General features: G+C 40.3%; 1 protein-coding gene and 2 long non-coding RNA genes across 18 annotated transcripts in view; 1 reads left to right on the top strand and 2 right to left on the bottom strand.

Annotated features, from left to right (window-relative positions):
• LOC144588281 (uncharacterized) overlaps positions 1 to 2958 on the bottom strand; it is a 35194-nt gene extending 32236 nt beyond the window's left edge. The window contains exon 1 of the long non-coding RNA XR_013543776.1: positions 1 to 2958. This exon is cut by the window's left edge and continues 28352 nt beyond it. This is a non-coding gene — a long non-coding RNA (uncharacterized LOC144588281).
• Positions 1 to 17530, top strand: part of LOC144588282 (uncharacterized) — a 139030-nt gene extending 121500 nt beyond the window's left edge. Inside the window, exon 2 of the long non-coding RNA XR_013543777.1 lies at positions 1 to 17530. This exon is cut by the window's left edge and continues 46887 nt beyond it. This is a non-coding gene — a long non-coding RNA (uncharacterized LOC144588282).
• PCDH9 (protocadherin 9) overlaps positions 1 to 23004 on the bottom strand; it is a 1094858-nt gene that overhangs the window by 1065676 nt on the left and 6178 nt on the right. The gene's annotated exons all lie outside the window — the stretch shown is intronic.

The following is a 23004-nucleotide window of genomic DNA, read 5'->3' on the forward strand; positions in this document are numbered from 1 at the left end:
CTGAACCTTGGGTCCCTAGGTGTTCTTGGGCTAAAACTCCCTGAAGCTTTCAACACTAACTATGCTGGCCAAGATTTCTGGGAGTTGTAGTCCAAGAACATCTGGGGATTCAAAGTTGGGATCCACTGCTCTAAGGTCTCCTCAAAATGATGTATTTGAGGGGAAGGGATGATGGCAGTGAGATAAAGGTGGCATGTGTCTTCTCACTGCAGCATCAAGACATCTTGGTCACCCCTGTTAAAACCTGGTAAAGCAATCCCATGTTGCTCCATACAACTCCAGGAATGCAGTTCTTTATTGGGTTTTAAGCCTTCGGTTTGTGATACAGAATTCTCAGCCTCCTCAACAAACCTTTAAAAAATTGATGGTCATTATGACCATTTAACACCAGATTTTAATATAACATTGTTATGAGTTTTCTGGGAACAGCTGTGTTATTGGGTTTCAGCAAAGCCAACACAGAGGCTTGTGGACTCCTACAGACTAACATATGTTATTAAAACTTGCTGTTAAGCTGATAAAAGTTGGTAGCATAGATATACCCAAAGTTAAGAAAAGAAAGCATCCATGGAATTATTGGAATCCTTACCCTGAATAGTAAGTCCAACAGAAAAATGTGAAAATGTAATATTTTTTTTAAATAAAATGATCAAGTGTTCTATATATGCTAGCTCCAAAATGGAATGACTTCCCGACTTCCCCTGCTATATGTTTTCCTTTCTTTTTCCTTATGTGAACAAAGATGGGACACGACTGAGAAATCATGGTGGGTGGGGGTGCAAACACAAGCCACTGTTGTCTGGACTTGAACCCACCATAAATCCATGAATGAGGCAGAACAGAAGCACCAAAAAAAATCCTTTTATGGAATGAACAATGGATTAAAGCTAGAGCTTACTAGTGATATCCATTTGTATGGTTGTGACAGTGTATGCGTGTATGTCTATGTTTGTTCTCATTTTTCTTGTTTCATTTCATCTGACTAAGTAGCAAATATTGGTAGAAAAAAATGCTGAACAATTGTCATAAATAGTTCTTTTCTACGTAGGGGTGAATGCACTTTGCAAGCCTCTGTATGCTTCACTTCATAGGCAGCTAGATGAGATGACAACTCAAAATTTAAAACAAAATGCAAGGTTATCTCTTGTTAGTTAAAACAGAAAAGGGAGTGAAGTGGTAAATAGTTACAGAAATGATGGTACAGTATATACATTGGTTTGCTAGGATATAAGGCATTAAGATAAAGATCTCTCCCCCCCTTCTCTCAAAGAAGAAATTACAACAGGCAAGAGAAAGAAAGCACATCCCAAGGGCTTGAAATCTAGGACAGAATTATGTTGTCTTTGACTAAGGACGAATATTTTATATAGAGATTTTCACAAAACAACCTGAGCATAGATGATCTTTAAATCTTATCAAGACCTAAGGAAACAGCTAAGGGACTGAACTGTGACCTATCTTACAGGACAGTTCTAAGGCTTACTCTCTCTCTCTCTCTCTCTCTCTCTCTCTCTCTCTCTCTGTGTGTGTTTGTGTGCGTGCGCACACGTGCGTGTTCTTTCGTTCATGCGTGCGTGCGTCCAACTCTCACCACAAAGAGTGAGGTTTGCAGCTTGGGGATACATCTGGACCCGGCGCTTACCATGGAAACTCAGGTGGCATCTGTGGCCTGCTCCGCCAGTTTCCATCCATGGCGGATTGCCCAGCTGCGACCATATCTTAATGGGGAGGGGGGGTCCTTCACTACTCTTGTCCATGCACTTGTAATCTCGAGATTAGACCATTGTAATGTGCTCTAAGTGGGGCTGCCTTTGAGATTGATGCAGAAACTTCAAATGGTGCAGAATGTGGTGGCCAGGCTTCTTAGTGGGATGAGGAAATATCAGCATATCTCTCCCACTCTGGCTGCTTTGCATTGGCTGCCCATTCGTTTCTGCATTGACTTCAAAGTGTTAATGATGACGTACAAAACCCTAAATGGTTTGGGATCTCGATACTGTACTTGGCAGATCGTCTCCTCCCACCTAGATCTACCCAAATCACTCGCCATAGCCAGCAGGGATGGCTGAGGGGGCCTAACGCTGAGGGAGGCCCGGAAAGAAAGAACAAGAAACCGGGTCTTCTCGGCAGTGGCCCCTCGGCTATGGAACAGCCTCCCAACAGAAATCCGTCTGGCACCCTCGCTGGGTATTTTTAAAAGCCAGCTAAAACCTTGGCTCTTTTGGCAGGCGTTCCCTCCAGTCAATAACTGATCTCTATTCTTTGTCTTTTAAATTATTTCATCTTGGCAATGATTAATAGTAAGTGTTAAAATTATGATGTTTAAATTAATTTTTAAGATATTTGTTACATTATGATGTTTTTATCATGTGTGTAAGCTGCTCTGAGTAGACTTTGTCTAGGGGGGCGGGGTAAAACTCTAATAAAGTAAAGTAAGTAAAGTTCCACAAGCTTAAGTTTGGCAGCCCTGTGCTGCTTCTGCCTGAAGGACTGTTGTTATCTCCTTGGTGCTGTTCTCAGTTTCAGTCTCTTACACCGGTCAGTTTAAAAGCAAGCAGAAATTGAGAAGAGTAACAAAGAGATACAAAAACCTTACCAAGGATAATTCTTCAGGCACAGGCAGCCCAGGATTGTCAAACTTAATATTGTGCAGAAAATCAGCAAGAAATGCTCTATGTGATGTAATAATGAAACAGAGAGTGATTTCCACCCAATGTAGGAAGAGTCAAGAAAAAAGGGGTGGGGGCTGAATGTTGCCGAGGTGAATTTGCTTCTGCAAAACTAAGTCATCAGAGCCTTAATTCAGCAGTCCGCAGCCTTTTTGAGACCATGGACCAGTTGGGGGTCCCAGCTCCATGTGCGGGGTGGGGCGGGGGCACCTCCGTGCTTGTGGGGGGTGTCAGGCTGTACGTGAGCATGATACGCCCCTGCGTGAGTGTGACAGACTCCCTGTGCGAGCATGACATGGCCTCTGCATGAACACGACACGTCCCCTGCACAAGCATGATGCCCCCACACGAGTGTGATGCCTCCTGCGTGAGCACGACACGCCCACCGGCAGATCCGTCTCTGCGACCCAGTTTTGGCAAGCCCATAGACCGGCACCGAGTCGTGGATCAGGGGTTGGGGATCTCTGCCTTAATTGATTGCTGTTCTGTCCATAATGGTCAAGTAATGGCCCATAATAATCAGAGTCACTGTTTGCTTGAAAATCAATAGGTAAGATTTATATAATCATCATTATCAGGTGCCTTCAAGTCAATTCTGACTTATAGTGACTCTTTCCACGGTTTTCTGTGTAGTGGTTTATCATTCCCCTCTGGCTCTACTTGCAGGAGGTACAAAATCCCAACCTCTGGCTCAGATACTTAAACCACTGAGCTATAGGAGCTGGTAAAGAATCCCAGGAAGAATTGCATCAATTCTTGTGCAACATGTAGGAAATTATGTGCAGGATGTCATAGGAAGAAACTAAGGACATTCTTCTGGCAGAGAAACTGCGGGTGAGGAAAGATAAAATGTAGAAAATCCCATAGTTGTGGGACCAAGAAGCATCTGTATTCATAACTTTACCCAGGGTATCAGGCTGGGACTTATATAAAGCCCAGCATGCTTGACCTTGTGAGTTCAAGTTCAGAGCTCTCATTAAGCACTGAAAGTAAAAAAAAATAAAAACCTGGACTGCAGTTGACAGGCAGTATGTGTCATGTCATGGACTCTTTCAGAGGCTAACTTGAAAATCCAAGCCTGGGCCTGTATATAGTTTCCGTATAGGGCAGGACACCTAGCTGTGGCCTTTTGGATATTTTTGAACTACAGTTCCCATCTTTCTCCACAAGTGGCTGCGATGACTAGAGCCACTGGCAGTTTTGGGCCAAAAATGTCTAGAGTGCAACAGTTGCTCACACGTGCCACAGGAGGGCCAGTACTTAGGGACAATTCTTTCATATGTTTTATTACTCCCCTCTCCTCAAATCTGAGTTCCTCCTGCCCACAGTTTTCTCAGTAGAAACAAGAAGCCATTGACTTGGTAAGGCCTGATATCACTAAGGCTCAGGCTATTTTTTTCAGTCCCTGGTTTTAAAAAATAGTGTCTTCGTGCTGTACTTCAGTCTCTAAATCAGAAGCAGGCAACAACAGTACTCCAGATAATTGTAGTTTACAACACACACTATCCCTAATTATTGGAATCCCTGATGAGAAGAGTTATGGTCCAAAAACATCTGGATCGGCAAGTGTGGCCTCAAACTCACTTAAGACATTAACCCAAGAAAATAGCTTCAAACTTTTCAAGGTTACATACTGAATTACCCTTGGGTCTCTTTTGATTCTTAAGCTGGAATTTGTTAGCTTCTAATATCAGTCTTTACAGCAAATTCTAAATCAATTTATCATACTGGCTTAATCTTCCTGGGACTTGACTGACAGCAAGAATATTTTGCCATCCACATCTTCTTTATTCACCTTAAATATTTTTGGTCCTATCATTAGCAAAACAAGCCTGGCTTCTAAGAAACCTGTACTGTTTTATTTTGAAGTTGGAATCCATATTGTAGCATTTGGACTCACATACAAATACCACAGGGAATAATTCATTTTCCACCTAGCAGCAGCTGTGGAATGAAGGTTTGGGGACAGCAGAGAAGAGTAATACCCTGATATACAAGTACAGTTGTAACATGGAATGGCAGTATCAGTTGCATGAAGGTTGCATAGACTTTGGGGCTGAACCCCAGTATAAAACTGCAGCTAGAGTAGACTAATTAAATCAGTGAGAATTTGGTGAGTCAACTCCTCTGCAAGTTCCATTGATTCAATGGGCCTACTCTAGTTGTAACTTACTACTGGAGTTGTAGTGAACAGACATTTCAAGAGCATAGATCCACTAAGTCCGCCACTGGTGGGGAAGCTGGAATTCATGAAGGAATAGAATACTTAGATCTATATTTCCTCTGCTAAGGGTGTGAAGTTTAACATCTCCAATTTCCTAGCAATTTAGCCCACAAGAGAATATAAAAAGACTGCATGCAATATGCTAAATCAAAAGGTTTTTTGATAATTGAATTAAAACGCTGCTGACATGATGAAAAAAAGAAAGGAAAAGAGAGTTTAGATGTCTCCCTACCTTTTCTTTTCATCCTAATCTGCTTTGTAAAATGACAGCAGGTTATAATGATCTGTGGTTTCAGCTCTGTCCAGCTTTGACATTGTTTGGGGATTTGTTTGTAGGTTTCCAATTTATACCTAAATCTCAGAGAAACATCACACCTATTATGGATTGCCAGTGGATTATGCCCTTTGCCAGCATGATCTGAGGAATGATTTCTCAAGGTGATATTATTGTGAGCTTTTCATAAATTAGACAAATCTGGCTAGTTTCTAACAGAAATGTTAAGACATTTAAACCAGGAACATATTAGCATCCTGAAAGTGTCACTATGAAGTCTAACAAGCAGTATATGAAAGCAATAGCCAGAGTTTCCAACAGTTCTCAGTTAATGAATTTCAAAATTCAGGTGGGTTTAATAGGGATTAATAGGAATAAAACTTGTTTAACCCAGTATCCTAAGCAGCCCATCTACAACTGACAGCTCTATTGAAATCCACTAAGAGGTTTTTGGATTTTTCCCCATTGATGATGCCTCTGGCACTTATGGGCTGAGCTCATGTGAGCTCTTCAGAATACTTACAAACATTTTGAGCATACCTGCAGCAGGTCACTTCATCCGACTGCATAGCAGGCCCAGGCCCAGAACCCAGTTTGTCTTCACATTACTCCGAATCCCCTTCCTGGGGCCCTGCCTTCTGAGAGGGTTAGGTCTTAATATTCTCAAGGCAGGAAGCTCACCCCACCTCCTCAGACTCCTTTTTCTTTCTGGACTACAGGTTACATTGAGATTCTGTCTCAGGTCTCTGGCACAGCTTTTAAATTGAATTCCAACACCTCCTTCACTGTAGGATGGGGCTGTAGGTAGGGGTTGTCCTATATTTGAATTGGGGAACTTATTTCAGCTCAAAGGCTGCATTGCCTTCCTGAACAACTCACTCTTTGGTTGTTCTGGGTTTTTCAGGCTCTTTGGCCGTGTTCTGAAGGTTGTTCTTCCTGACGTTTCGCCAGTCTCTGTGGCCGGCATCTTCAGAGGACAGCAACGTCAGGAAGAACAACCTTCAGAACACGGCCAAAGAGCCTGAAAACCCCAGAACAACCATTAGATCCCGGCCGTGAAAGCCTTCGCGAATAAACTCACTCTTCCTTCCTTCCTTCCTTCCTTCCTTCCTTCCTTCCTTCCTCTGGATGGACTGAACTGCATGGGGAAAGTTGTTTTCCTCTCTGCTGTGCTCTCTTCCCCACATAGACTGCCTTGTGCCAAGCAATTTCCTTTTGGGGTGAAGGCACAACTCCCACTGATACCTATGTAATGTTTTCCCCTGAAGGCTCTGAGTAAGGGGGGAATGTCACACATCTCTCATGACCCCAGTGCTCTAAAACATGCTTCTTCAAATTCAGATTCCTTATTCAGATTATTAAGAAACGCCACCATACACCCTTTCTCCTGTATCCATTTATTTATTTATTTATTTATTTGATTTATACCCCGCCTATCTGGCCCACCGGACCACTCTAGGCGGCTTCCAATATAAAATCAGATAATAAAAACATAGACAAATACATTTACCCTTGAAACCCATTTATCCCTATGTATATTTTACCTGACTTAACACCATGTGCCCTTAAGCTTTTTCCTCATTTCTCTATTAGCACTCCTAAGTCAACTCTATTTACCATCCTGCTTAAAATTTAAGAGGAGCCTGCTGTCACAAGCCTTCAAAAACCTTTTTCCTCAACAATTTCTCCAGAAAATTTCCTTTAGTTGCACCCAACTGTTTGAAACAAAGAAAGGTCATTTGGTTTGCTTTAATACTGATTCCCTACCATGCTCTGGTCTTTTATTACTCAGCTGTGCTATACCAGATCCAATACAAGCCATCTCACAGTCCTTGTCTGCTCTGTGATAATATTTACTAGTCAGGAAATCCCAGATTTCCGATACATGGCACACAGACTTCTTACAGAGAATAAATACATTTGAGAAATGAAGTGGGAGGTAATTCAGAGAAAGGAAAGAGAAAAAACAGAGGGAGAGAAAGCAACCATCTCTATTTAAGGAAGTGTATTTAAACATCAACCAAATGACATCATTTTCATGCCATTCACAACAGAGGCTTAAAGATCCAAATACTCCACAAGCCATTGGTTTCTCAGTCCCCTGCAAGGGATTAAAGCATGTCTTCATCAACTGCTAAAGCAGAGAGGAAAGCCAAATCCTAGATATTAACAAAGCTTGGTAACAGAAGCATTTGTAGGGACTTTGCTTTCCCTGCAATCTAGTCAATGAAAAACGATTGTTAAACTCCCAGCAAGACAATGTGCAATATTACCATTCTTGGCTCACACCTTTGGAGGGAAAAAAAACCCACACACACACATACAGAATCAAAATGCTGTATTTGTTTGTCAGAAGAAACCACAAATCCATGAGATAATGCTCTGTGAGTTGCCCAATGACTGGAAACATCTGGAAGTGCCAGGATAGGGAGAATGAAACAAGGAAATCATTGTGAAAGGCATTTATGTTGTTCTCCAAAAGCCTTTCCCTATGCCTTCATTTTATTTAGTTTCAGTGCAATCATTTCAATGTCCAAAGCAAGTCCCTAATTCTATTCCCTTACCCTCCTGGAATTCATCGCTCAGACAGGTTAAGAATGTTAGGTAATGGCCTAAACTGTCAGTGCCCAGATAGATATGACAGGCTCAGAATAATTTTTACCAATACACACACACACACAGAGAGGGGGGGGGAGAGCACTAAGCATTGCTGCCTAATGTTCAATATCCCCAGTTTTCCCCATCCCACACAGTATCTGGTGTGTGTTGCTGTTAGGTTAAAAATATAGGATCAGTCAGAATGCCCTTACTAAATGATCTGAGAAGTTAATATCTGGCTTTTCAACCTCATCTTTGGAAACCATGCCTAATTAAAAAATAAAACCAAGAAAGAAAACATAGTATCATTTAGCTTAAGCACCATCAAAAATATTACACAAAGATCTATGTTTTGTGCCCTAGGCCAGGCATAGCTGCATTGTAGCACTGACTGGGCCAACCAGGCCACCCTATCTACCTGACGAAACACCATCTGAACATTGGTTCTATGGCAGGATAAAAGCAATGGAGCCCATGAGAGTTTGAAACTCCATATCTGAAGATTCTGGCTCAGGCAAAATGTCTGACATGTGTCACCGGGACCATCAAGAGCTGCTCTATCATCTCGGTTTCACCATGCCATGAGTCACTTTTAGACAACTGATGAACATCCCTGCCTAAAGAACAGTTCAGCCTGATGAAGCAGAGATCCCAATTACACTGAGAATACCTAAATAGATATTCACTATGGCCCTTTTCAAGTCTTATTATTACATATTTTTAGAATTATATGAAAGGAACTATGATAGTAGTTTTTTTTCTGTCAGTTTTGAAAATTAATCTGTTAGTTTTATCTGAAGAAAAAAGAGAGGGCTCTAAAATAAAACTGAGATGTAAAATATAATGCTCCCCTCATTTGGCATAGCTGGTGAATGACAGCCCACAGTGCTGTTGTAGCAGAGGAATGGGGAAGGGGAGAGGAAGGAGAGTTCCTTTCAAACTGAAATGTTTGACAGACTTAACAGCTTTTTGAAACAAAACCTGATGAAATCTCAAATAGAAAAAAGCCTATCTCCACAGTACAAGAGAGATTGCATTTCAACAGGCCAGGTTTACTATCCTTCAACAGATGTAGATTGGGTTTATTTATTTATTTCCTCAGCACTCAGTTTTCTAAAAGAATAAAATAAATACAGGTATTACTGCCACAGATTTCTTTGTTTGTGATTTTTGTTTGTTTATTTGAGCTGACAATCTAGTCTGCTTGCTACTGCTCTTGATTGCTGAAGGCTTAAGTATAAAACACACCTGCGAGCCATTACTGTCACAACCTAAAAGCAATTTCAAAGTCAGTTACTGGAAAGTCCACACTGAGATTCATTCCTGCCTTGCTTTTCTCCACCAGCAGCACTTGAAATTAAAACAAAATAAGACGACGGTCTAGATGTCTGCTCTTCTTCAGAAACTAAAGGCCAATCCACACATCCATGTAATCGCTTGAAATTGTCAGTGCTAAATGTGGCTGCTTGGACATTTGAACAAGCCACTGCAGATCAAGTGAGAGAGACAGAATTTACTTATCATGCCTAAAACACAAGTAGCCCACATTTACTTGGACATTGATAGAGACAGGAATCTCAGCTTCTACATCTCCAACACACACCTTCAATGAATGTTTGATACAGATAGTTCACACACAGTGCCTCCATCCTTCTAAATGTGTGGTGTGCGCACCTTTCCTCTCTCTCTCTCTCTCTCTCTCTCTCTTTCTTTGAGGGGCAGGAAGGAACAGCAAAAACCAGAGAGCAGTGTATTCAAGCCTCCTCCTGGAGTGTGTCACATGTAATATTATACATGTAGTATAGGGAACAGAGACACATCTGCTGTTCTGCCATGCAAATAATGTCTGAATGGATGCCAGTATTTTTCACCTCATTGCTGCTAAGTGACAGAACAATCCCGTAAAAATTGACAAGAAATCAACTGAAACGCCAAAACACGTGTGCTAACTGGACTCAAATTGCTCAGCAGTGGCCAGAATGCTATTAGTTATCTTTGCTGGCATAATTCCATTAGTGTGGTTCTCAGACATGAATTTCTAGAAGTTAAGAAGTCAGTGTCGGCATTTCTCACACTAGTCAACCTGACTCATTAGTTGCTCGCAAACACTTACGCTGACTTCTTAATTTGCAATTTACAGCTGCACTTTACACCGATGGATTTAATACAGTTTTTCAGTTGGATTTCCACCACTGGGCCCTTGACAGAAATGACACATAGATTGTTGCACCAATCTGCAATATGTTGAGAAGAACACTATGGGATGAATATGCATCTATAAAGGCTGCTTTCAATTGCTGCATTATGGACTTTGGATTTTACAACCAAGAACAACATTTGCATGACTTATGTTTAGAGATGGGGACGAAAAGCCATTTTGGCACTTCGTCTTGGTTTGTGACGAATTGCACCCCAGTGACCTGATGGACAACAAATCAATTCGTCATTTGTTTGGTCATTGTTTCCCCCTTTCCCTCCTCTTGCTATGCCCCAGGGCTTAGCAAGAAGAGGAAAAGCAGGGATCAAAGCAATCTGATCCCTTTCCCCCTCCTCTTGCTAAGCCTTGCAAGGCATGGCAAGAGGAAGAAAAGCAGGGATTAGAGATGGGGTGAAGTGCCATTTTGGCACTTCATCTTGTCTCGTGGGTCATCAAACTGGACAACCCACAAATGATGAATTGCCCCCCCCAGCAAATCAATTTATCATTCATCGGGCCTTGTTTACCCCTTTCCCTCCTCTTGCTATGCCTCTGGGGGGGCATAGCAAGAGAAGAGAAAGCAGGGATCAAAGAAAAGGGATCAGAGCACTGCATGATCACTTTGATCTCTGCTTCCCCTCCTCTTGCTATGCTTAGGAAGAAGAGGGAAAGCAGAGATCAAAGTGATTGTGCAGCTGTGGGGCTGCCGCGGGGCTTAGCAAGAAGAGGAAAAGCAGGGATCTAAGCAACCCTGCAGCGGGCATAGGAAGAAGAGGAAAGGGGACCTAGGCCAACCCCCAGCCCCGGGGGTGAGATTCCCTTCGGGCAGGCTTTAGCAAGCTGCCCTAAGGGAAAACCCCTCTCTGCTTATGCCCTTGAGGAACAGCTGATCCACAGGGGTATAAGCATATAGGGAATGAAGGGACGAATATAAATGAGTTATATTTGTTGCTTCTTATTTGTTGGGGTCTCTGGATCCCAAGAATATGAAGCCATAAATATCTGATGAATCAGGGATATTTAATGAATATCCTGATTTGTTTTTATTTTTGTCCCAATTTGTACTTGTGTTTATTATGATTTGTACAAATGTTTATCTGTGAGGTGCCAATGCTCACTTTGTGTCATTTCAAAGTAACACAATCTCACCTGAGAAAATGTCTCAGGACAGTAGTATGAGGACACAAAATACTAGAAAAGTTACAAAAGCCAGCATGCCCACTGGTTTTATGCAGACTTTTCCCAAGGAAACATAATTACATCACACTGTAGCATTTCTATCCACAATTTCGTTGATTATCCTTTCACTTTTCTTGAACTAATAAACACATTCTTTCTGCAACATGCTTTTTAATGGAATTAATAAAGGAGTTTTGTTCAGCATCATGGGGCAGGGGGAGTAGGAATCCCTGGACAGTAAAAGGGGGGATGAGAAAGAGTGGGATAGATGGAAGAATTGGAAAGGAAGGAATTAATATGGAGAGATAGTGAAATTTGAAGAAAACCTTGGGGAAAATGAACAATTAAATTCCGAGAGGCAGGAAGAAAGGGCAGTAAATAAGCTGAGGTGAGTAAATTAGAAATGACCAAGATGGGGCAGAAAATCCAGAGAAAGGAGTTTCAGGCAGCAAGTTTATATACAGATAATGGGAAATAAGAACCCACTGAAATCAGTGGGACTTACTGCTAAGTAGATAGGTACAGTATTGTAAATTTCAGTGAAGGGAGGTATGTATAACACATCTAATAAAATCATTAGGACCTACCAGCAATTCTCTTTAGTAGGATTGTGTCCTATCTAAAGCAATTCTAGTGATTGCTATGTGTTTGTTCTGTGCTGTCAAGTCAGAAATGACTTATAGCGACCCTAATACAGCTTTCAAGGTATGTGAGATACTTAAAGAATGGTTTTACCAGTTCCACTCTTCCACTCCCCCTGTGAATTTCCATGGCTGAGTGGGGACTCAAACCCTGTTCTCCAGAGTCCTAGTCTGTCACTCTATCCACTATACCACACTGGGAATCAGTGATTGCTATATGTGAGGAAAATCTAAGCAGTCCACCTTAACAATGCATAGTTGTACTGCAGGGAGCAGAGAATGTAGGACAGAATGGTTGCAGAGGAATAACTGAAGCTGGTCAACTTTTTGATCCACAGAGGTCCTGACCCCAAAATCTCTTTTTGCTGCATGCACTGTAGCAGAACAACGATTTATTTAGTTGTCCTGCAAATGCTGCAGGAAACAATAATGCAAATCAGCACTACTTAGTTAATTTTTGAAGCTAAGGCCACACACCACAGTGGCATTTCAAACACTGCCAACAATATGTGATAAAACTGCCAAGCAGAGTTTGAAGATCTGATTCTCTAACACTAAACTCCTCTGCTGTTCTGGCTACCGGGGGGGGGGGGGGGGAGACACTTTTAAAACAAAAAGTCAAAATCTAAAAAATTACCTAACTGTTCTTTCTTTCTTATTAAATTTTTAAATAATCCTGCTGCTATTAGTGTAGAGTAGCTATTTTCAACTCCATTGTGCAACTCAGTAAAAGCTAGGTGTGCCAAAACTGTTTCCAAAGGACAAGCTCTTTTAGTCAGTTGCACAGGAACCAGCACAAAGCCCTGTGACACATTTATTACAGCCCTACTGAAATTCTTAGTCCTTAAAGTGCCATGGGACTATTTTGTGGTTTTCGAAAAGAAGGGAATTCAGGTGCATAGTTCAGTGCTTCAGCTGCATGGGTTTCATTAGGGCTCAGAGAGTAATCATACCTTGTTGACAAATGTGACCATGATGCTGAATTAATTTATTTTTTTAAAAAGCTACATCAAAAGTTTGAAGCTGAGAAGAAAGAAAGCAGGCAATGCCTAACTCTGTCAGAGCATGCGGCTTTTAGTTCAAATCCCATTCCCAAAATCAGTCTGTCTCTCCCTGCCCCATAATTTCAAAACAGAGTTTGGACAAGTTAGTTTTTTGAATGACGACTAATAAAATCCCTCAGCTAACATAGACAGAAGATTCTGGGATTGGTAGTTCAAACAGTAACACTTTCAAACTGCAGTTCACATTGCAAGGAGACATACTAAGTTACATCCTGCTTCCCATGACCCTTTTAATTCTGGACCCTACCCCCACCGTAAAGCCACCTGACTGCTTGGAAGCACTTAACCTTTACAAGGCTATGCCTGAAGATTTTGCACTATGGGCTGAGAAGCTTTTTTCAGCCCGACAGCCAGCAAGATATAGTGGCTGGAATGTGACCTTTGCATGTCTCCTCAAAAGTAAGGAGTAACCAAGGTAAGATAACAATATATAGAATTCCACCTGATGGTTCCAATTCCCCTTCACCTATAAAGCCTGCAGATAACTTTGAGACAATTAATAATAACTCAGTCTAGTGCATTTGACAGAGTTCTTGTAAGGAAAATTTAGATGGGGACCAGGGAAAAGGGCCAGTAATTGTTTTGGGAGACATACAGTCTCCCAAAACAATTCACCAAAAATAGTTCATTCGCTGAAACCATTGATCCGCTGAAAACCCTACTATCAGGTAATACTAACTGAAAATGTGTAAGGGGAAATTGTGACCACCAAAAATAGTTATTTTCGGAGACCAAAGTAACAAAATATTGATCAAAATATTGATCAGAGAACATATGCAGATGGAGAGCTACTCACAATAGTAATTACAAGGCACCGTGGGCCTATTTTGCCCTTTCTTTTCAATGAATTTCCTGCAATTGGAGAAATTATCATTTTTTAAAAAATGAGTATTGCTCCCAGCATCACCCAGCCACCATGGTTTGTGTCACCCAGGGGCACATGCTGGCTGGGACACTCTGGGAGTACTAGTGCCAAGAAGTATTTTTTTAGCCTTTTCTGAAGAAAAGATGGATGAAAATATAGGGGGCTGGGGGGATGACACTACATAAAGACCTCACAACAGCCATTCTTCCTTTTCATCTATACGCATCCTCTTACCTTGATGAGACACCTCCATGACCCATATTCAAGTCTTGCAAGGCTTCTCATTTCTAGGCAAGAGCATTATTTTTCCTCATCAAGGTCTGCATAACTTGTACAAGCTGAGAAAAACTGGTGTCCTTATACTTTGAGAAGCAAAACACGCACAGAGCCAGCACAGAGCAGCTGCCTGGTACTGTAGTTAGAAAGGCTGCAAACAAGCCGCCTGATACTTCTAATCCTTGAAAGTCAATGCAGCAACCATTCATATTTTGCACATTGTACTAGTTATGTGGAACTGTTTTACAAATTTTCCTTAATCTGTGCCCTCATCAAATCCTCCCAGCTTTATTGTCCTCTGCTGTCAGAGTGCAACAATATATCGATCTTTTATAGATGAGAGGACTAGAATTCTGCAGTTTCATGTCTTCCCTTTCCAGGAGAGAAAAGGGAAGATTTACATCCTTACAACACTGTATGATTGCAATGCAAAGGGAAATAACCAGGTCCTCTGTTCTTCTGTAGTTTAGGTTAACCCACAATGATAATGTGCCACAAACTATGTACAGTCCAAGACACTGTTTGGGGACATGTATTCTATTCTGCATTGCAAATGCAAAGAGAATTGTTTGCTTCCATCTACACTAGATGAGAAGCAAATCAGTTGCCTCATCCCTGAATGTGCACTTACATTGCCACTGTCCATCAAGTCATACACCTGTTTTATCTGTGCAAATGGGCCCCTAACCAATCAGAAGATCTGCACTGATTCCACACTTGTGTCTCCTCTGTATCTTTACAGCAATTGTATGCACATGCAATTCCTTCTCTCCCCCCTCCCAATTTAAATATAAACCCATTTCAGTTTATACTTTGTTCTTCTGTATTGCAGTAGATAGAATTCTTAGGCAACAGTGGAGATGGGAGATGTATTCACCACAAAAATGTACATGCAATGGAGCATGCTAACTGACATCAGTGTAACATGGTATATAAATGCTGGTGTGTGCTGTGGGGATGGGATCAGGCAGGCCATGGCCTGCTATGGGAAAACAGAATAATTTGGGGGAGAAATATTGATCATCTTAGGCACTTTATGAAGAAAGATGTTGCCAGACCAAACAATGCCTCCATGCCTGTATTTGCATGAGTAAGGGGAGAGCTGGAAGGTCACAACTGTTTAACTTCAAAGATCTTCGATAATACCAAATGTATACCTGAGATCATGGAAGCTGCTGCAGCTGGCATTTGTGAGCTGCCCAGTCAAGTTAGGTTTTGCTCATTCATACACTGGCATCCATGCTATACCTTTCAATACTAACTCAGAGTAACTCTGAGGATCAGTTTGGGAACTTCTGCATATAGATCAATAGTTTATTGGAAGCCTCTAAAACATGTGAATGATCAAGTCAAGCTCCCCCTGTTGAGGATTTGATCTTTGTTGTAAGAACTGAAGGGTGGCCAGGCGTCTGCTGGGACACATCATTTGCATGGTCAGTCACGCACTTCACAGGTCCATCTTCTACCAAACACAATGTTGGAGTAGGAAACCCCATTAAGGTCTCTATCCAACCAGTCAAAAAATAATAAAATGTCAGTGGATTGAGATTAATTAGTTTCCTTGATTTTCATGGCATCCAATCTTAGGTTTATTTACTTGGGCATCCCACTAGTTGACTCACATGTACATGAACAACCTCCACCAAGTACTACTCTACCACTTCGTCATGACACAGAGATTACCTTGAGCTGTCAAAGGTGACAGGGGCAGAGCACACACTGTGCCAGGTGATACACCTTCACATACATCACACCAAAAGGAGACGGTGTGTTTGCCATCCAAGGACCATAACAGCTAAGAGCAGTGAAGCTAGTCACTAGAGGGCTACCCAGTGGGTGACAAATTGGCCTTAAGAACTATGGATGGAACAGCTGTAATTCACATCTGTGGGGACAATACTGACATCAATGCAATCATGTCTTCAAGATATTCAGATAAATGAACATAGCACTGTAGCCTCAGACTGCAGTCTTAATCACCTTTACTAGGAAACAAACCCCACTGAACACAGCAGGATTTACATCTGAGGAAACATGTAAAAGATTGTTTTTCTTAGTCTACAACATTAGCTGGTTTAGTGCCAATTACTGTAACTTACACTACTAAAGCAGGGTAAGGCATCCAATGCCCTCAAAATACCTGTGGACAAAAACATTCCGAGTGTATGAAATGAGCAATTTGCTGCCTTTCAGGAGGAAAAACAAAACTACTCTCATGCCACATTTCACATATTACACAATAATACATGTTTTCACGCATGGAGATTCATTCTACATGCAGGATTTTAACACAGGAAAGGTGAGCATATGAAACAATCCTTTGTGTTACTGCTTCCTACTGAGACTCAACTAATTCAATCACTATACTGAAGAAAAAAGAACGTTGCATATGTGAATGACGAGAATGTTTCTGGCAATAGAATAGGGAAATATTGAGGCAGCAGGATAAAAGATGCTACATGAAGTATGCATTACTATGTGCTATGTCAAAGTTTGCAATTTTTGGAAGGGGCACCAAAATATGACATCGTGCATGTGATGTGCCATTGAAACAATTCCAATTTACAGCCACCTCAGCAGAATTTGCAAGGTGAGTGAGACATAGAAGTGCTAGCCTTACTAGTGCCACCAGTGAGTTTCCAAACAAAAGGATAACATAGAACATGGATTATAATCCATATATTATTTTTAAAAAGCTATTGTGCTACATACTGTATTCCATTCTACATAATGCTATGTAATCTCTACCCTTGGCAATGATGATGTTCACAGAACAATTTGTATGGTGCTTTAAAGAGTTTCATAGGTACGTGCACACACACACATACACCACTAGAAACAGAAAATGAACAAACAAAAACCCATCATGTTATTGATCCCAAGTACATATAACCTAGAACTTCCTCTTGTAAGAACAACAGAAGTCTAGAATAAGTTATCCAGTTCTAGCAAGTCTGAACATCACCAAATATGAATATCATTCTTTAGAGAAATGTGAAAAATGAACTATTCTCTTTCTCTGTTGAGTGGGAGAGTCCATCCATCCTATAAAATCTTGGAAGTGTCTATTTGTTTTCTGCCCCAAATCAAATTTCAGCATTTTAGGTGAAGTAGAATAGTGTATTTTAAAAGTTGTCAAATGTAAATGGGTCACTGTTTTCATATCTTAAACATCTGTTGTTTATACCCAAGAAAGCACACTGGGGGCAAGGAAATTAATTCCCCAATTGCTGTCAACTGAGTTAGGAAACAGCAATAAACAGCTTACTGTAAAGCCGCTAGCTACAATAAAACTGCTGTCAATAAAGTGCGGCTGATATGGTTTTGCTGTGCCAGAAAAACACATCCTTTGAAAATGAAAATCTGAAATGGTAACTAGAAGATCCTTCCTTGTCTCTATACACAAAGGAACTATATAACACAAAATTCTGATACCACTGAACTCTTAGCATCTTCCCCCCGCTCCGCATATGCTGTGATTTAAAGAGGCTATACACTGCCATCAATAGGAAAACAAAACTTAATGATTCACATATACAAAAATTCTACATCAAAAAAGAAAAAACACCACACACCCATTGAAGAAAAAGGAAGTGAGAAGCATCTCAAGAGCTTTAACTGAACGTTTCTGTGTACCAAAAAGAAAAGGAAAAAGAAAGAAAAAGAGAGAGAGTCTTACTCTAGCTTAGCATTTCCCACTGAAAGTATTATTGCTTAATATTAGATTCCAATTTCCATCACAACCCCCTGCTTTTCACACGGTTTACACTCCCCCCCCCCAATTTTGTTTTCAGTTGCAGTTTTCCACGGTTGGTCTCAGCTCAAAGATGAATTTCTTTAGACAGTTGAACAAAGCCTGCTAACCTTTTATTTAAAGTTATGTAATTGTGAGAGAAACTACTGCACAGTCTTTCTAAATTCTTAATGCTTTTACACAAGTCTCCATGTGTATTTTTCTACATGTGGACTCATACACCCACACACATGTAAATAAATCAGGGCAGGCATGTGTTATAAGTACTTTTGTGGGGTTGTCTTCACTGAATACTGCTAATTACAGAAATGCAAAACCATGAGAAAATAAAAGCATTTCAGGGGATAGAATGTAGAAGTCTCCCACAAGTGCTGTTTCTGCCTACAAACCTAGTTTATGAAAATGCTTAATAGAGGCTGTATTGTTGTTTTTATCAGCTCTTATAAATACAAGGAAATAAATCACTGTACAACAAGCCACCTGGGATGGGTTTGGGGCATTAGTTAACTGCAGCACTGGCTTCTTGTTGCAGTTTTACACAATGCTCAAGGGAACCGATGAATTCTCTCTATATTTCTGTTATCTATGATACTGAACAATTATCTGTACTATCATTCAACATCCAGCCTGCATCAGATATCACGCTAGACAGCACTACTGGACCATGCAGCTGCCCAAATGTTTGCAAAATTGATGAAGAGTAATTGAAAGCAATACATTTCATAGTAACTGTTTTAATAGTTAACTGTAATTATAATACAATAAATAGTGACTGTACAATCAGCCTGGATCTCATACCTTGCCAGCTAGAGTTCTTTGGTAAGCACTCCACCCCCACTTTTTAGCCTGAAGACTGTCTCTTTCACTTTTGGCACATATTGCCATGCTTGGCATAAATGAATACCATCCAATAGGGAGCACAGAAAAATTATTAGCAACATCATTGTTAATGACATAAATGAATGGCATAAACCTCAGTCTTCTTGGCACCAGATAAACTGAAGGTCAAACTAGATGACATACTTTGGACACATTTAGAAAACGTGTTCCCTTACATTTGCTTGTCCTTGAATGAACTTTGCCTCACCTCCATATCTTGCATTGTATCATGCTTTGTTTTGTTCCTTCTGACTTAATTTTCCATTTTCTGATTGTTGAGACATGCATTTATATGGAAATCTCAATTTGTTAAAAATAGTGTTCATCTTTCAGACCAGTTTCATGGACAGTTTAACCCTGATTATCTAGCCCCTGAGAGAGTACCATTTGGCAATGAACGGCTAAGACTGGACAACGCTCTAAACTGTCATGTGCTGTATGAATGAGCTTATATGCTCTTCCTTTCACCTCTTCACCTCTCATGGAGACACATACAGGCAACCATTGCTTCCACTTTCAACTAACCGGTGTTTCTTTTGTCCAAGACAGGACAATCTGCAGTTGCTTTTAGCTATAGCTTGTCTAAACACGTCAACTTCAAACTGTGGTTTATGATCCCAACTTGTTCAAATAAAGCAGTTAAACTATGGCTCCTCATTTACATATAGCAACAACTGTCAGTTGAAAATGGAAGCAAACATTTTAGGTCTCCTCTTTGCAACCACGGGGCTTAAGCTGGAGAACACTGAACATATTGTCTAAAGCAGGTCATTGCCCTTGTAATTAATGTATCTAATAATATACCCAGGTAATCATGCCTGGTCTTCAATACCTAATCTACATCCATCTTCTCATATCTGACAATACAACTGTTTACAATTTCCTTGCAATTCTGTCTGATGTAATGCTATACACCCCCTCCGTGATTCTGCAGTTTATACAAAGGTTTTCAAGATTAATATTTAAGATATCAAGTAACTTAGGCACTCAAATCACACTTCACAGTCCTTTTAAGCATAAATATGTAGATTTACTTATACTGGTATAACAAAAAATACTTGTATATCAGCTGGAAATCAGAATAATGTTCCAGTAACAAATATGCAACATCATCATTATTTAAACATTCTGGGTTCAGTGTCGATATTGTTTGACATTAGCAGTCATTTGTTTTCCTTGCAAACACAGGATCCATTTGTTGGCTTTAATTATTTTAAACCAGGGTGTTTTGGATTCTTGATCAGGCCTGCTACATAAGGGATGTAAGATTCAGGTGTGTGTGTTTGTGTGCACACAAGTGTGTATTTAAAAATATCTAGTAAAGATCAGGTGCAACCTCTCCCCCCCTAAGAAAAAATAATTTGAGGTTTGCTTAGAGGAATTTGGGATATAAACATAAAACTTGGTATATCCAAAGACAAAAATCTTCATTTTTCACAATAGAAATGAATGTTTTAATGCTGAGGTATTTAGCGTAACCAAATAGCACCCTCTCCTAGCCTGCATTTATTCTGTTATTTTATTGAAAGTAGTGATATTATAATAAAGTGTTTCTTGATTCTTACATCTTTCTAAAAGGCTAATCTGATATGGACTAAGTGGATACAGACAAAGAATACAAGCTATCAGGAAGCCCTCCTGCACAGGTCTGTGTGAAATGTCTAGGAATCACACAACAGAACCATCTCTCTTGCACAGCTTCTACACAATACAACAGGGTTCTGTCAGAAATAAATTACTTTGAGATTACGTCCCACTATTTAGTCAAACAATGCCTAAATACAGGCTAAGTCAGCCTTCCCCACCCTGCAGATGTGCTGGAGTGAAACCCCATCATCCCCAAACAACGTGGTGATTAGGTGGATGTGATTGGAATTATAATCCTAAACTACTAGACAGAGCTAAGTAGAGGTGCATCAATCTGGGTGATAAATAGCAGGATGAAATCCATTCTCTCTAGGAAAACTGTCTGAGATATTAATCTTTTAAACACTGGGTACAGATTCACTGAAAGTTTAGCAAAAAGCTCCTGGTGAAACAAGTGTATGCTATGCGTTGTGATACATGTATGTGATTTGTGAAAAAGATTTCCAGTAGATAGTGCCCTTTGCTGATATTTATCTAACTGTACACTAAATAATATATATTATACATATTGACTAAACCTCTATTTTAAAAATATTATGTAAACATTTGCTTATAAATAAGTTCCACTGCCTATTTACAGAATATGTTTCTAAATACATGTGATTAGATATGCCTCTTCAGTTATTGTGACTTGACACTGCATAAAAAAGTATAACAGCAGATTACCAATTTCTCCATGTGGCCTACTACCAATGGTTGTAATGAGGTGTCAGCTAGCAGCATAATATTTCCAAACGAAAAGAACCTGGAGGTCTATTTTTAAATCAAATCTTGTCCACCAAAGCTAAAAGCTATGTAGATAATTACTGGAGGCTGGTGACAGGCAACAGATTATAGTTATTTCTATACACCCTCCCCCCCAAACCAGACTGTAATCAAATTCTTTGCACTGTTTCAGAAGTGACCTCTATATATCAAAGTAAAAGATGCAGCATCCCAGTGGTTCAAATAACACTTTTATTTGTACCACTGTCTGAGAATGACTCATCCACCAGATGCTGTTGGGATTCTTCATCTCTACCAATGACGATGAAACCTAGGGCTGCTGGGTGCTGAATGCCAACAACATCTGGAGGGTCACACTTTCCAGACTCCACGTTTGGACCATCTTTGTGGAGGAAGCAAAGGTTCTACACACTCTCCCAGCCTTGCTACATTATGATGGAAATAGAATGCCATCCAAATCATTTTTTTTTTACTCCTTGCCTCCTTCTGCAAGTTCCAACCTATTCAGAATACGGTGACCTTAAAAATAGAACAGCCACATTTACAGTTGCAAGATGTGAAAACAAAAACAGTAATCAAGATGATACAAAGGAAAATGTTGCCTTTTAAAATTTCCCCACCCTGAACTGTCAAGTCTCTTGAGTGGTGCTTACATGCTCTGCCAGGTAAACGGTTTTGTATTTGTGCTTTTAATCCCCATTTGATTTCTCAAAGAAGTTAAGACCCATTTTTGTAACACAGCCCAGGAAATGAGAACTAAAGTGGAACAGATTTGCTTAACATCAAAACAATGTCAGCTATCCCTGTAATAAAAAATTGAAGGGGGCAGGGTGGAAGAGAGCCCTGTCTCACCTCAGGTCCTGCAGGGGGGGTGGGGTGTTATGGTTTCTGCTGTTTTCTTTTTACATTCGTAGAACAAACATGTGCAAATGAATCCACACATTATTTAGATAACAGAGCATGTTTCAAAGTGCTTATGAAGGGCAGCTCTGGGTGAAGAATTTTTACTCCAATGCTGTTTAATGAGTTTTCTGAGTGATCTGGGGGCAGTTACTCAAACAAATAAAACAAAAAAACCTCCTAAGAGTGGACTTTAAATAGAATGCCTTGTTAATGGAGATATGTCCAAAAGTCAAGATACAGTTCTGAGAAACATACAACTTGGGAAATTAATCCAGCTAGGGCATGATCAGTCTAGCCATTTCTAAAGGCACAGCCCTGTAAACAGGAATTTTGTCCTGTTCTCTGGCTATAGATCCATGTGATCAACCCAAACAATTCACCATCTCCCAAGAGAATACAGCACCAGCAGTAAGGTGTGTGCTTGATAGCTCAAGTCTCAGGCAACTGATACAATGAAAACTAAGCACTAAGGAGCTACTGCAAAACACATCAGCTTAACTACTGGTCGCTTCAGTGCGACTGTCATTAAATAAAAGGTTTCTTTGGCTTTAGTACCAGTTTGAACTGTCCCTCCCCCCATTTCTTATCTGCTGCAGGACTGGCAGCCAGCCAATCCAAGCCACATAGTACCTTAGTGCCATCTACAGGCTCCTTCTGACATTCTAATTTAGTGGCAAAAGACAAGCACCATAAAATGAATTAGACAGCACCACATTTAAATCTTTATTAGCAAGGAATTATTTGACCTTAAAAAAAAACCAATAAAATAAAATAAAAACCCTAAGAAGCTCAAGCCCCTAGTGCTGTATTTGGCTGAAATACTGAGTTTTCCCAACCTCTAATCCTCCTTTATATATCGTATTTTCAAAGCTTTAAAATGAGTTATGATAGACCACTTATGCACTACTAATATGAGAACATATTTACAATGGGGTGATATTTTTCTGCATAATCCTTCTTTTATTCAAAGCAAATGCATTCCGTTTGAAAGTATACTTTGGCCATTTTTGTAAGAAGACACACAAAAACAAAAGTAAAAAAATGTACCTACATCCCTTTTCTCTAACAGACTCATACCTTTACAAGCATTAAAATTCAAAACAGAGGA

The sequence above is a fragment of the Pogona vitticeps genome, chromosome 3 (genome assembly GCF_051106095.1).
Source record: "Pogona vitticeps strain Pit_001003342236 chromosome 3, PviZW2.1, whole genome shotgun sequence".
Classification (NCBI taxonomy): Eukaryota; Metazoa; Chordata; class Lepidosauria; order Squamata; family Agamidae; genus Pogona; species Pogona vitticeps.